This window comes from Oncorhynchus masou, chromosome 26 (assembly GCF_036934945.1).
Source record: "Oncorhynchus masou masou isolate Uvic2021 chromosome 26, UVic_Omas_1.1, whole genome shotgun sequence".
NCBI lineage: Eukaryota > Metazoa > Chordata > Actinopteri > Salmoniformes > Salmonidae > Oncorhynchus > Oncorhynchus masou.
This window is the reverse complement of record NC_088237.1, coordinates 23145900-23157687: the sequence shown is the minus strand read 5'-3', so window position 1 is coordinate 23157687 and position 11788 is coordinate 23145900. Positions and strand designations below refer to the sequence as shown.

The 11788-nt window shown below is 45.3% G+C and overlaps 1 protein-coding gene across 1 annotated transcript in view; it reads right to left on the bottom strand.

The window, feature by feature from the left end:
- The window catches only part of LOC135515071 (ankyrin repeat and sterile alpha motif domain-containing protein 1B-like), a 416040-nt gene that overhangs the window by 399343 nt on the left and 4909 nt on the right, over positions 1-11788 (bottom strand).

Below are 11788 nucleotides of genomic sequence, written 5' to 3'. Positions count from 1 at the left end.
AGGGAGAAAGAAACAGAGGAGAGACTGATCCTCAGAGAGAAAGAAAGAGAGAAGGAGAGACCGATCCTCAGGGAGAAAGAAACAGAAGGAGAGACTGATCCTCAGGGAGAAAGAAAGAGAGGAGAGACCGATCCTCAGGGAGAAAGAAACAGAAGAGAATCCTCAGAGAGAAAGAAAGAGAGAAGGAGAGACCGATCCTCAGAGAGAAAGAAAGAGAGAAGGAGAGACCGATCCTCAGGGAGAAAGAAAGAGAGAACTTCTGTGAGTAATGTTTACTGTTAATTTTTATTGTTTTTTTTTCTTCATTTTTGTATATTATCTACCTCACTTGCTTTGGTAATGTTAACATATGTTTCCCATGTCAATAAAGCCCCTTGAATTGAATGGAATTGAGGAGAGACCAACCCTCAGGGAGAAATAGGAAGAGGTTGAGTAGACGGTAGTGTTGTAATCTCTCCTTCCTTTAGGGTTGCCTGGTATGAGATCTTCCCCCCTGCCACCTCCCTGGGCAGAGACACAGTACACCTTCACCTCCAACATCCCTCCTCCTCCTCCTCTCACCCCCAGCCTGCCTAGATCCACTACCTCCTACTCGCCCTCCCTACCTCTCTCTCTCCTTCCCTCTCTCACACCTACCTTGCGTTTACACTCTTTCCTCCCTCTCTCTTTTTTTCCACCTCCCTCTCTAAGTCAGATGTATTTAAAGTGCATTTCACCTGGGTCTCCATTTCCCTCTTTCTGGAGTGTCAACAACCAGACATTTCACATGGAATATCCGAGCAGGAAAAAGGTTACAATCGCGATTTGTGATTTTGGAAGACAGGCTATTCGCGGTTCCATCAATCAGACATCAAACATTCTGCACAAATGCATAAAGTAATAATACAATAATCCACACAATAACTCACACCCAATGGCTTTTCCTCCCGAATTTAACCGCTTGTGGTGATCTGAACAGAAGGAGCACTGGACTCACAGAGAATGATATATTCTCTATTTTTCACTGCAGTCAGGGAGTGTTGAATATTTGATATCAGTTTTAAAAAGAACTCATTTGTCATGTATTCCACCTTGGGTCACACAAGGAAAAGGAAAGTCATATAGAGACATACGAGCACTATCCAAACATAGTGGTTTCAACTCCAATGCAGAGTTATGGTGATAGGTAGTGAAGGATTCTTTTTTCACATCAGTGTGTGTGTTTCTCATTCTTTATGAATTTCAAAGAGTGTGTGTCAGAGTTTGTGTTTGGTAATTGGAGGACAATCTGTTGGCGTCAGCTCGGCCTGATGGGAAACATGGCCCATTAGGGGCTGTCACTCAGAGTAATTCACTTCCTGGTTTCTCTGCTCGCACTACGGCTCCCACGGCAACGAGAAATGGGCGAACGGGAAATCAATTACCGTGGGAATTAAGAGTGTATCACAGCACCGGCTGGTTAGACGCTGTCCATCACCTCGTGACACACACATGTATTCATTTACCAACTCTCCATCACACACACATTGCAATGTTGTTTGATAGAATGAAGCTGAATGGCAGCTGTACTCAGTCATAAGCTTAATAGTACTTCAGGACAGGGTTGAGATCAGCTGTCACACACACACACTAAGAACTGCTGAGCCAATTCCATTGTGTGCATGGGAGGCCTGTCTTGAGACTGCAAATGTCATTGGGGCACCAATCTACCTCTGTCTGCACTGTCACCACTAAAGCTGTCACAACTGTTCACACACACATTTCACATGCCAATTCACACACCCAATACATTCAGGCATACAGCAGCTATAAATACATACAGCAGGGATCATCAACCAGATTCAGCCGTGGGACCAGTTTTTCTTGAGTGGATAGCCAGGGGTTCGGAACATAATTACAAATTATTGGTAAGACTGCAAATTGACCGCAAGAAGCCCAAACGGATATAATATTTGACTAAAACACAATCATTTTAAACCTTGCGTACATGTGACCCTTTTCAGGAAGCTAGGCACACACACGTCACCTCACAGGAGAGGCATTTGAAATTCTTCGTTTTGTGGTGATTTTTTGGGGAAGAAATGCCATCTGGAACATACCTTTTCATTTGTTTTAATAACAAACTTGTATTCCATCTGTAAATATGAATAAAGTTGTTGGTTAGTTGGTTGAGCCTAGTTGGTTTATTCGCCAGCCATGATTGGCTGAGATAATGGATGGGCTGGACATGCCGGGAGATGAGTTTGGATTGGTCTGCCATGTAGAATGCCTCTGTCTATAACGTGACCTGCTCAGTATGGGTTAACAATCGAGACTACAAAAAAATGTGCTCCTTTTCTCAACAACATTGACAAACTGAATTTAGCAGGCACAATCGACAGATCAGTTGGGCTACTTTCTGCACACACCACGGTCAGTGTGAACCGAAGTGACTTGACCCAACGCTGGCCAAGCAAGATGTAACTACGAACAAGACAGAGTTAAATGGTTCTAGTCTAGCGTGAAGCGTTCATTTGTCTATACAGGTAAAGAGTCGAGCTACATTTTCAAATGTTCTACGATTCCGGCTCGAAAGCTAACATTATGTGTATGATCAGTGTCGTGGTATTATTTCTATCTCAGAAAACATTATGTTTTAACTAACAATGCAAATGGCTATGCAGCTAGCTAACATTGAACCTAGTTGGTTAGCTTTAGCTACCCGCAGATTCATGCGTTGTAGTAGGAGTTGGGATTATGGTTCATTGTTTAGCTAGCTAGCTACATGTCTAAACAAAAGACTCCACTCTGCAAGTAACCATTTCACCTTCTGTATCCTGTGCATGTGACAAATAAACTTAGATATGATTTGATATACAGTGCCTTGCGAAAGTATTCGGCCCCCTTGAACTTTGCGACCTTTTGCCACATTTCAGGCTTCAAACATAAAGATATAAAACTGTATTTTTTGTGAAGAATCAACAAGTGGGACACAATCATGAAGTGGAACGACATTTATTGGATATTTCAAACTTTTTTAACAAATCAAAAACTGAAAAATTGGGCGTGCAAAATTATTCAGCCCCCTTAAGTTAATACTTTGTAGCGCCACCTTTTGCTGTGATTACAGCTGTAAGTCGCTTGGGGTATGTATCTATCAGTTTTGTACATCGAGAGACTGAAATTTTTTCCCATTCCTCCTTGCAAAACAGCTCGAGCTCAGTGAGGTTGGATGGAGAGCATTTGTGAACAGCAGTTTTCAGTTCTTTCCACAGATTCTCGATTGGATTCAGGTCTGGACTTTGACTTGGCCATTCTAACACCTGGATATGTTTATTATCCACCGAGTTATCCACCGAGTTTTCCACCGTCTTGGCACGGTGCGAGTTTTCCACCGTCTTGGCACGGTGCGAGTTATCCACCGTCTTGGCACGGTGCGAGTTTTCCACCGTCTTGGCACGGTGCGAGTTTTCCACCGTCTTGGCACGGTGCGAGGTTTCCACCGTCTTGGCACGGTGCGAGTTATCCACCGTCTTGGCACGGTGCGAGTTATCCACCGTCTTGGCACGGTGCGAGTTATCCACCGTCTTGGCACGGTGCGAGTTATCCACCGTCTTGGCACGGTGCGAGTTATCCACCGTCTTGGCACGGTGCGAGTTATCCACCGTCTTGGCACGGTGCGAGTTATCCACCGTCTTGGCACGGTGCGAGTTTTCCACCGTCTTGGCACGGTGCGACCAATGTCTTGGCACGGTGCGAGGTTTCCACCGTCTTGGCACCCACCGTCTTGGCACGGTGCGAGTTATCCACCGTCTTGGCACGGTTATCCACCGTCTTGGCACGGTGCGAGTTATCCACCGTCTTGGCATCCACCGTCTTGGCACGGTGCGAGTTTTCCACCGTCTTGGCACGGTGCGGTTTTCCACCGTCTTGGCACGGTGCGGGTTTTTCCAATGTCTTGGCACGGTGCGAGTTATCCACCGTCTTGGCACGGTGCGAGTTATCCATCGTCTTGGCACGGTGAGATTTATCCCAGAACAAGTGCTAGTATACAAGCCAAAGGAGGCAGGAAGGAATGTGTATGTGTTCAGGTCAGAACCTCATTAACTACAATGACAGTCTGGCCTCCCAATACTCTGAAAACAGCCTTCTTCCCTTGGCCTCTTTCCATATGTCCTGTGCTGGTCTCCTAACAGGAAGTACTTGTCCTTGCCAATTCAGTTTTCCAAACGAGTGTTAAGTGTATATGTAGTCTGATAACCTATAATATGTGCTATGATATGGTTTCTATGGATTTGCAGGAAAGGTGGCACGGCCCCAAATCAACCTTGTGGCTCCTGACACAATACTGATTGAAGAGGGATTTCCAGCGGCACTAATGAACCCAATCTGAAGGTTTTCCCGACCACGGTCATGGACTCAGAGAATTTCCAAAACGCTGCTGTCAATGGAGAGTCCGTCAACTTCACCACAAAAAAAAAAGAAAGAACTCCCTCCATACTGTCCTACCAAGCAAAAAGGCAGCAACTGCTAATTTGGTCAAAAATGTGTTAGTCATTTTTGCTACATTCAATACATGCTTAATCATGTGGACAAGTATCCTGTCTATATTGCATTGTGTTTTGGAGAAAATGGGGCTCATGTTAGCAGTAACTGCACAAAGTTACTGTAAAACCAAGGTAAATAAAAGCCATTTTTCTCAGTTCCAAGCTATGAGCAGTTACTGCTATTTTGCTTTTTGGTAGGGCAGAATAGACAAGGAATGAGGTGGTGATGAAGTATGTGTGTGTGTGTGTGTGTTGTGTGTGTGTGTACATGTACCTAAGGAGTGAAAGAAGAGATGGAGGGAATTAGAGGTAGAACAGGAGGAGGAGACAGAGCCTGAGGAGGAAGAGAATGATTGATCAAGAGTGACAGAGGGACTGGGTCTGTCTCTACAGAGGGAGAGGGTTGAAGAGAGGAAGAGAGGGAGGGAGTGAGGGAGTGAGGGAGTGAGGGAGGGAGGGAGGGAGGGGGAGGGAGGGAGGGAGGGAGGGAGGGAGGGAGGGAGGGAGGGAGGGAGTGAGGGAGTGAGGGAGTGAGGGAGAATGAATGAGTGATGGAGAGAGACTGACAGCAAGACCAAAAGACAGAGCAAGAGAGAAAAGACAGACAGACGTGATAAAGACAGATCCAAACAGAGATGGACTGAGAGAGAAAACACTATCTAGACTTTTGTGTTTCACACTCACACTCACACACACACACACACACACACACACACCTTAATCAACTACTGATCATCCCTCCCCACTCCAGACAGAGCCAGAAGCACACTGACGCCAACACAAGAGAGATTAAAAACAGGGCTATGCATATGCGGTAGACATGCTACAGTGATAATGCTTCCTTCCTTTAGTCCTTGAATCACTGATCACACGCAAATGCACAAACACGCTCACAATCAAATCTAATTTTATTTGTAACATGTGCCGAATACAACAGGTGGAGGCTATAGACAGGGTGTACCGGTACAGAGTCAACGTGGAGGCTATATACAGGGTGTACCAGTACAGAGTCAATGTGGAGGTTATAGACAGGGTGTACCGGTACAGAGTCAATGTGGAGGCTATATACAGGGTGTACCGGTACAGAGTCAATGTGGAGGCTATATACAGGGTGTACCGGTACAGAGTCAATGTGGAGGCTATATACAGGGTGTACAGGTACAGAGTCAATGTGGAGGCTATATACAGGGTGTACCGGTACAGAGTCAATGTGGAGGCTATATACAGGGTGTACCGGTACAGAGTCAATGTGGAGGCTACATACAGGGTGTACCGGCACAGAGTCAATGTGGAGGCTAAATACAGGGTGTACCGGCACAGAGTCAATGTGGAGGCTATATACAGGGTGTACCGGCACAGAGTCAATGTGGAGGCTATATACAGGGTGTACCGGTACAGAGTCAATGTGGAGGCTACATACAGGGTGTACCGGTACAGAGTCAATGTGGAGGCTATATACAGGGTGTACCGGTACAGAGTCAATGTGGAGGCTATATACAGGGTGTACCGGTACAGAGTCAATGTGGAGGCTACATACAGGGTGTACCGGTACAGAGTCAATGTGGAGGCTATATACAGGGTGTACCGGTACAGAGTCAATGTGGAGGCTATATACAGGGTGTACCGGTACAGAGTCAATGTGGAGGCTATATACAGGGTGTACCGGTACAGAGTCAATGTGGAGGCTATATACAGGGTGTACCGGTACAGAGTCAATGTGGAGGCTACATACAGGGTGTACCGGTACAGAGTCAATGTGGAGGCTACATACAGGGTGTACCGGTACAGAGTCAATGTGGAGGCTATATACAGAGTCAATGTACTACGGGGTACAGAGTCAATGTGGAGGCTATATACAGGGTGTACCGGTACAGAGTCAATGTGGAGGCTATATACAGGGTGTACCGGTACAGAGTGAATGTGCGGGGACACCGGTTTCGAGGTAATATGTACATGTAGGTAGAGTTATGAAAGGTGACGATGCAACTAGTCTGGGTAGCCATTTGATAAGATGTTCAGGAGTCTTATGGCTTGAGGGTAGAAGCTGTTTAGAAGCCTCTTGGACCTAGACTTGGTGCTCTGGTACCACTTTCCGTGTGTTAGCAGAGAGAACAATCTACGACTAGGGTGGCTGGAGTCTTTGACAATTTTTAGGGCCTTCCTCTGACACCGCCTGGTATAGAGGTCCTTGGATAGCAAGCTTGGCCCCATGATGTACTGGGCCGTGCACACTACCCTCTGTAGTGCCTTGCAGTCAGAGGCAGAGCATTTGCCATACCAGGCAGTGATGTAACCCGTCAGGATGACCTCGATGGTGCAGCTGTTATATACTTAAATGAGTGGACTGTGGAATGCTTGTTATCGGTAATTAATGTTTTACAAAGCGTTTTCTTAGGACACTCAAGAGCTCACTGTGTGTGGCTAACGGTTTGTACTGTTACACAGGGTAAATACATTCAACATCTCTCTAATGTTCACAGAACTAAAGGAAACTTAATTAAAACTCAAGAGTTATGTTGAGTGAGGAGTAGGTACATGAGAGAGAGAGAGACCCAGGACAGCAACACAATTAGACCCAACCAAATCATGAGAAAACAAAAAGATAATTACTTGACACATTGGAAAGAATTTACCAAAAAACAGAGCGAACTGGAATGCTATTTGGCCCTAAACAGAGAGTTAACAGTGGCAGAATCTTACCACTGTGACTGACCCAAACGTAAGGAAATCTTTGACTATGTACAGTCTCAGTAAGCATAGCCTTGCTATTGAGAAAGCCTGTCGTCTCCAAGTCTGCCTACGGCGACCTATGTGCTCACTGCCCACAAAATGAGGTGGAAACTGAGCTGCACTTCCTAACCTCCTGCCAAATGTATGACCATATTAGAGACACACATTTCCCTCAGATTACACAGATCCACAAAGATTTCGAAAACAAATCCAATTTTGATAGACTCCCCTATCTACTGGGTGAAATACCAGTGTGTCATCACAGCAGCAAGATTTGTGACCTATTGGCACAAAAAAAGGGCAACCAAGTGAAGAACAAACACAATTGTAAATACAACCCATATTTATGTTGATTTTCACTTTTGTACTTTAATTATTTGCACATCGTTACAACACTGTATAGAGACATAATGACATTCTAAATGTCTTTTGGAACTTTTGTAAGTGTAATGTTTCCTGTAGAGGTCGACCGATTATGATTTTTCAACGCCAATACCAATTATTGGAAGACTAAAAAAGCAAATACCGATTAATCGGCTGATTTTATTTTATTTTTATTTGTAATAATGACAATTACAACAATACTGTATGAACACTTATTTCAACTTAATACATCAATAAAATCAATTTAGTGTCATAAATAATGAAACACGTTCAATTTGGTTTAAATAATGCAAAAACAAAGTGTTGGAGAAGAAAGTAAAAGTGCAATATGTGCCATGTCCCTCTCTCTCTCCCATGTAAAGCTAACGTTTCAGTTCCTTGCTCAGAACATGAGAACATATGAAAGCTTACCCAGGTAAGAAGTTTTAGGTTGTTGTTATTTTCGGACTATTTCTCTCGATACCATTTCTATTTCATATACCTTTTACTATTGGATGTTCTTATAGGCACTTTAGTACTACTAGTGTAACAGTATAACTTCCGTACCTCTCCTCGCCCCTACCTGGGCTCGAATCAGGAACACATCGACAACAGCCACCCTTGAAGCATCGATACGCATCGCTCCACAAAAGTTGAGGCTCTTGCAGAGCAAGGGGAACAACTACTTCAAGGTCTCAGAGCGAGCGACGTCGCCGATAGAAACGCTATTAGCGCGCATCCCGCAAACGAGCTAGCCATTTCACATCGGTTACACCAGCCTAATCTCGGGAGTTGATAGGCTTGAAGCCATAAACACCTCAATGCTTGAAGCACAGCGAAGAGCACCTGGCAAACGCACGAAAGTGCTGTTTGAATGAATGTTTACGAGCCTGCTGCTGTCTACCATCGCTCAGTCAGACTGCTCTTTGAAATATCAAATCATAGATTTAATTATAACACAATAACACACAGAAATACGGGCCTTAGGTCATTAATATGGTCAAATCTGGAAACTATCATTTTGAAAACAAAACGTTTATTCTTTCAGTGAAATACGGAACTGTTCCGTATTTTATCTAACGGGTGGCATCCCTAAATCTCAATACTGCTGTTACATTGCACAACCTTCAATGTTGTCATAATTACATAAAATTCTGGCAAATTAGTTTGCAATGAGCCAGGTGGCCCAAACTGTTGTATATACCCTGACTCTGCGTGCAATGAACGCAAGAGAAGTGACACAATTTTCCTAGTTTAATATTGCCTGCTAACCTGGATTTCTGTTCACTAAATATGCAGGTTTAAAAATATATACTTCTGTGTATTGATTTTAACAAAGGCACGTTTATGGTAAGGTATATTCATGCAACGATTGTGCTTTTTTGGCAAATTCACTTTTGTTAAATCATCCCCTGTTTGGCGAAGTTGGCTGTCATTGTTAGGAAGAAATAGTCTTCACACAGTTCGCAACGAGTCAGGCGGCCCAAACTGCTGCATGTACCCTGACTCTGTTGCACAGAAAGAAAGAGAAGTGACAATTTCCCTAGTTAAAATAAATTCAGGTTTGCAGGCAGAATTAACTACATATTCAGGTTCAAAAATATATACTTGTGTAATGATTTTAAGAAAGGCATTGATGTTTATGGTGAGGTACACATTGGTGCAACGACAGTACGTTTTCACGAATGCGCTTGTTAAATCACACGTTTGGCGAAGTAGGCTATGATTCAATGATAAATGAACAGGCACCGCATAATTTATATGCAACGCAGGACAAGCTAGATAAACTAGTAATATCATCAACCATGTGTTGTTAACTAGTGATTATGTTAAATCTGATTGTTTTTTATAAGATAAGTTTAATGCTAGCATCTTACCTTGGCTCCTTGCTGCACTCACATAACAGGTAGTCAGCCTGCCACGCAGTCTCCTCATAACAGGTAGTCAGCCTGCCACTCAGTCTCCTCATAACAGGTAGTCAGCCTGCCACTCAGTCTCCTCATAACAGGTAGTCAGCCTGCCACGCAGTCTCCTCATAACAGGTAGTCAGCCTGCCACGCAGTCTCCTCATAACAGGTAGTCAGCCTGCCACTCCTCCTCATAACAGGTAGTCAGCCTGCCACGCAGTCTCCTCATAACAGGTAGTCAGCCTGCCACGCAGTCTCCTCATAACAGGTAGTCAGCCTGCCACGCAGGTAGTCAGCCTGCCACGCAGTCTCCTCATAACAGGTAGTCAGCCTGCCACTCAGTCTCCTCATAACAGGTCAGCCTGCCACGCAGTCATAACAGGTAGTCAGCCTGGTAGTCCACGCAGTCTCCTCATAACAGGTAGTCAGCCTGCCAGTCTCCTCATAACAGGTAGTCAGCCTGCCACGCAGTCTCCTCATAACAGGTAGTCAGCCTGCCATGCAGTCTCCTCATAACAGGTAGTCAGCCTGCCCTCATAACAGGTAGTCAGTCTCCTCATAACAGGTAGTCAGCCTGCCACGCAGTCTCCTCATAACAGGTAGTCAGCCTGCCACGCAGTCTCCTCATAACAGGTAGTCAGCCTGCCACGCAGTCTCCTCATAACAGGTAGTCAGCCTGCCACGCAGTCTCCTCATAACAGGTAGTCAGCCTGCCACGCAGTCTCCTCATAACAGGTAGTCAGCCTGCCACGCAGTCTCCTCATAACAGGTAGTCAGCCTGCCACGCAGTCTCCTCATAACAGGTAGTCAGCCTGCCACGCAGTCTCCTCATAACAGGTAGTCAGCCTGCCACGGTCTCCTCATAACAGGTAGTCAGCCTGCCACGCAGTCTCCTCATAACAGGTAGTCAGCCTGCCACGCAGTCTCCTCATAACAGGTAGTCAGCCTGCCACGCAGTCTCCTCATAACAGGTAGTCAGCCTGCCACGCAGTCTCCTCATAACAGGTAGTCAGCCTGCCACTCCTCATAACAGTCTCCTCATAACAGGTAGTCAGCCTGCCACGCAGTCTCCTCATAACAGGTAGTCAGCCTGCCACGCAGTCTCCTCATAACAGGTAGTCAGCCTGCCACGCAGTCTCCTCATAACAGGTAGTCAGCCTGCCACGCAGTCTCCTCATAACAGGTAGTCAGCCTGCCACGCAGTCTCCTCATAACAGGTAGTCAGCCTGCCACGCTCCTCATAACAGGTAGTCAGCCTCCTCCTCATAACAGGTAGTCAGCCTGCCACGCAGTCTCCTCATAACAGGTAGTCAGCCTGCCACTCAGTCTCCTCATAACAGGTAGTCAGCCTGCCACTCAGTCTCCTCATAACAGGTAGTCAGCCTGCCACGCAGTCTCCTCATAACAGGTAGTCAGCCTGCCACTCAGTCTCCTCATAACAGGTAGTCAGTAGTCAGCCTGCCACAGTCTCATAACAGTCTCCTCATAACAGGTAGTCAGCCTGTTAGGTCTCCTCATAACAGGTAGTCAGCCTGCCACGCAGTCTCCTCATAACAGGTAGTCAGCCTGCCACGCAGTCTCCTCATAACAGGTAGTCAGCCTGCCACTCAGTCTCCTTGTGGAGCGCAATGTAATCAGCCATGATCGGCGTCCAAAAATTCAGATTACCGATTGTTATGAAAACTTGAAATCGGCCCTAATCAGCCATTCCGATTAATCGGTCGACCTCTAGTTTCATGTTAATTTTTTATTGTTTATTATCTACTTCACTTGCTTTGGCAATGTAAACATACATTTCCCATGCCAATAAAGCCCTTAAATTGAATTGAAATTGAATTAAGAGAGTGCGTGTGTGCGATCCCACTTACATTCTCCACAGTTAACCCCTGACCAACGTCTACCCCTCCTCCAGACTACTCCTTTACATCTCCCCATCCTCTATCTTTATGGATGGTCTGTTACACCCCTCCTACACACACACACACACACACACACACACACACACACACACACACACACACACACACACACAGCTGAGGTGGTCTTCCCATATGGTTGGTCTAGTCACTAGGCGGTTGAGGAAACACACACACACACATATCTGTGTTGGCCTGCCAAGGCTAGTGGTTCAGTCTAGTGGTCCACTACACCATCACTGCTGCTGTGGTGGGAAAAAGTGACATTTATTACTGATTCTAAGTGTTATAATAAGACCAATTCTGAGTATTGTGGTTAGAAACTATTACAGAAAATAAACAGCATTTTGTGTTATTTCCTCTCTGG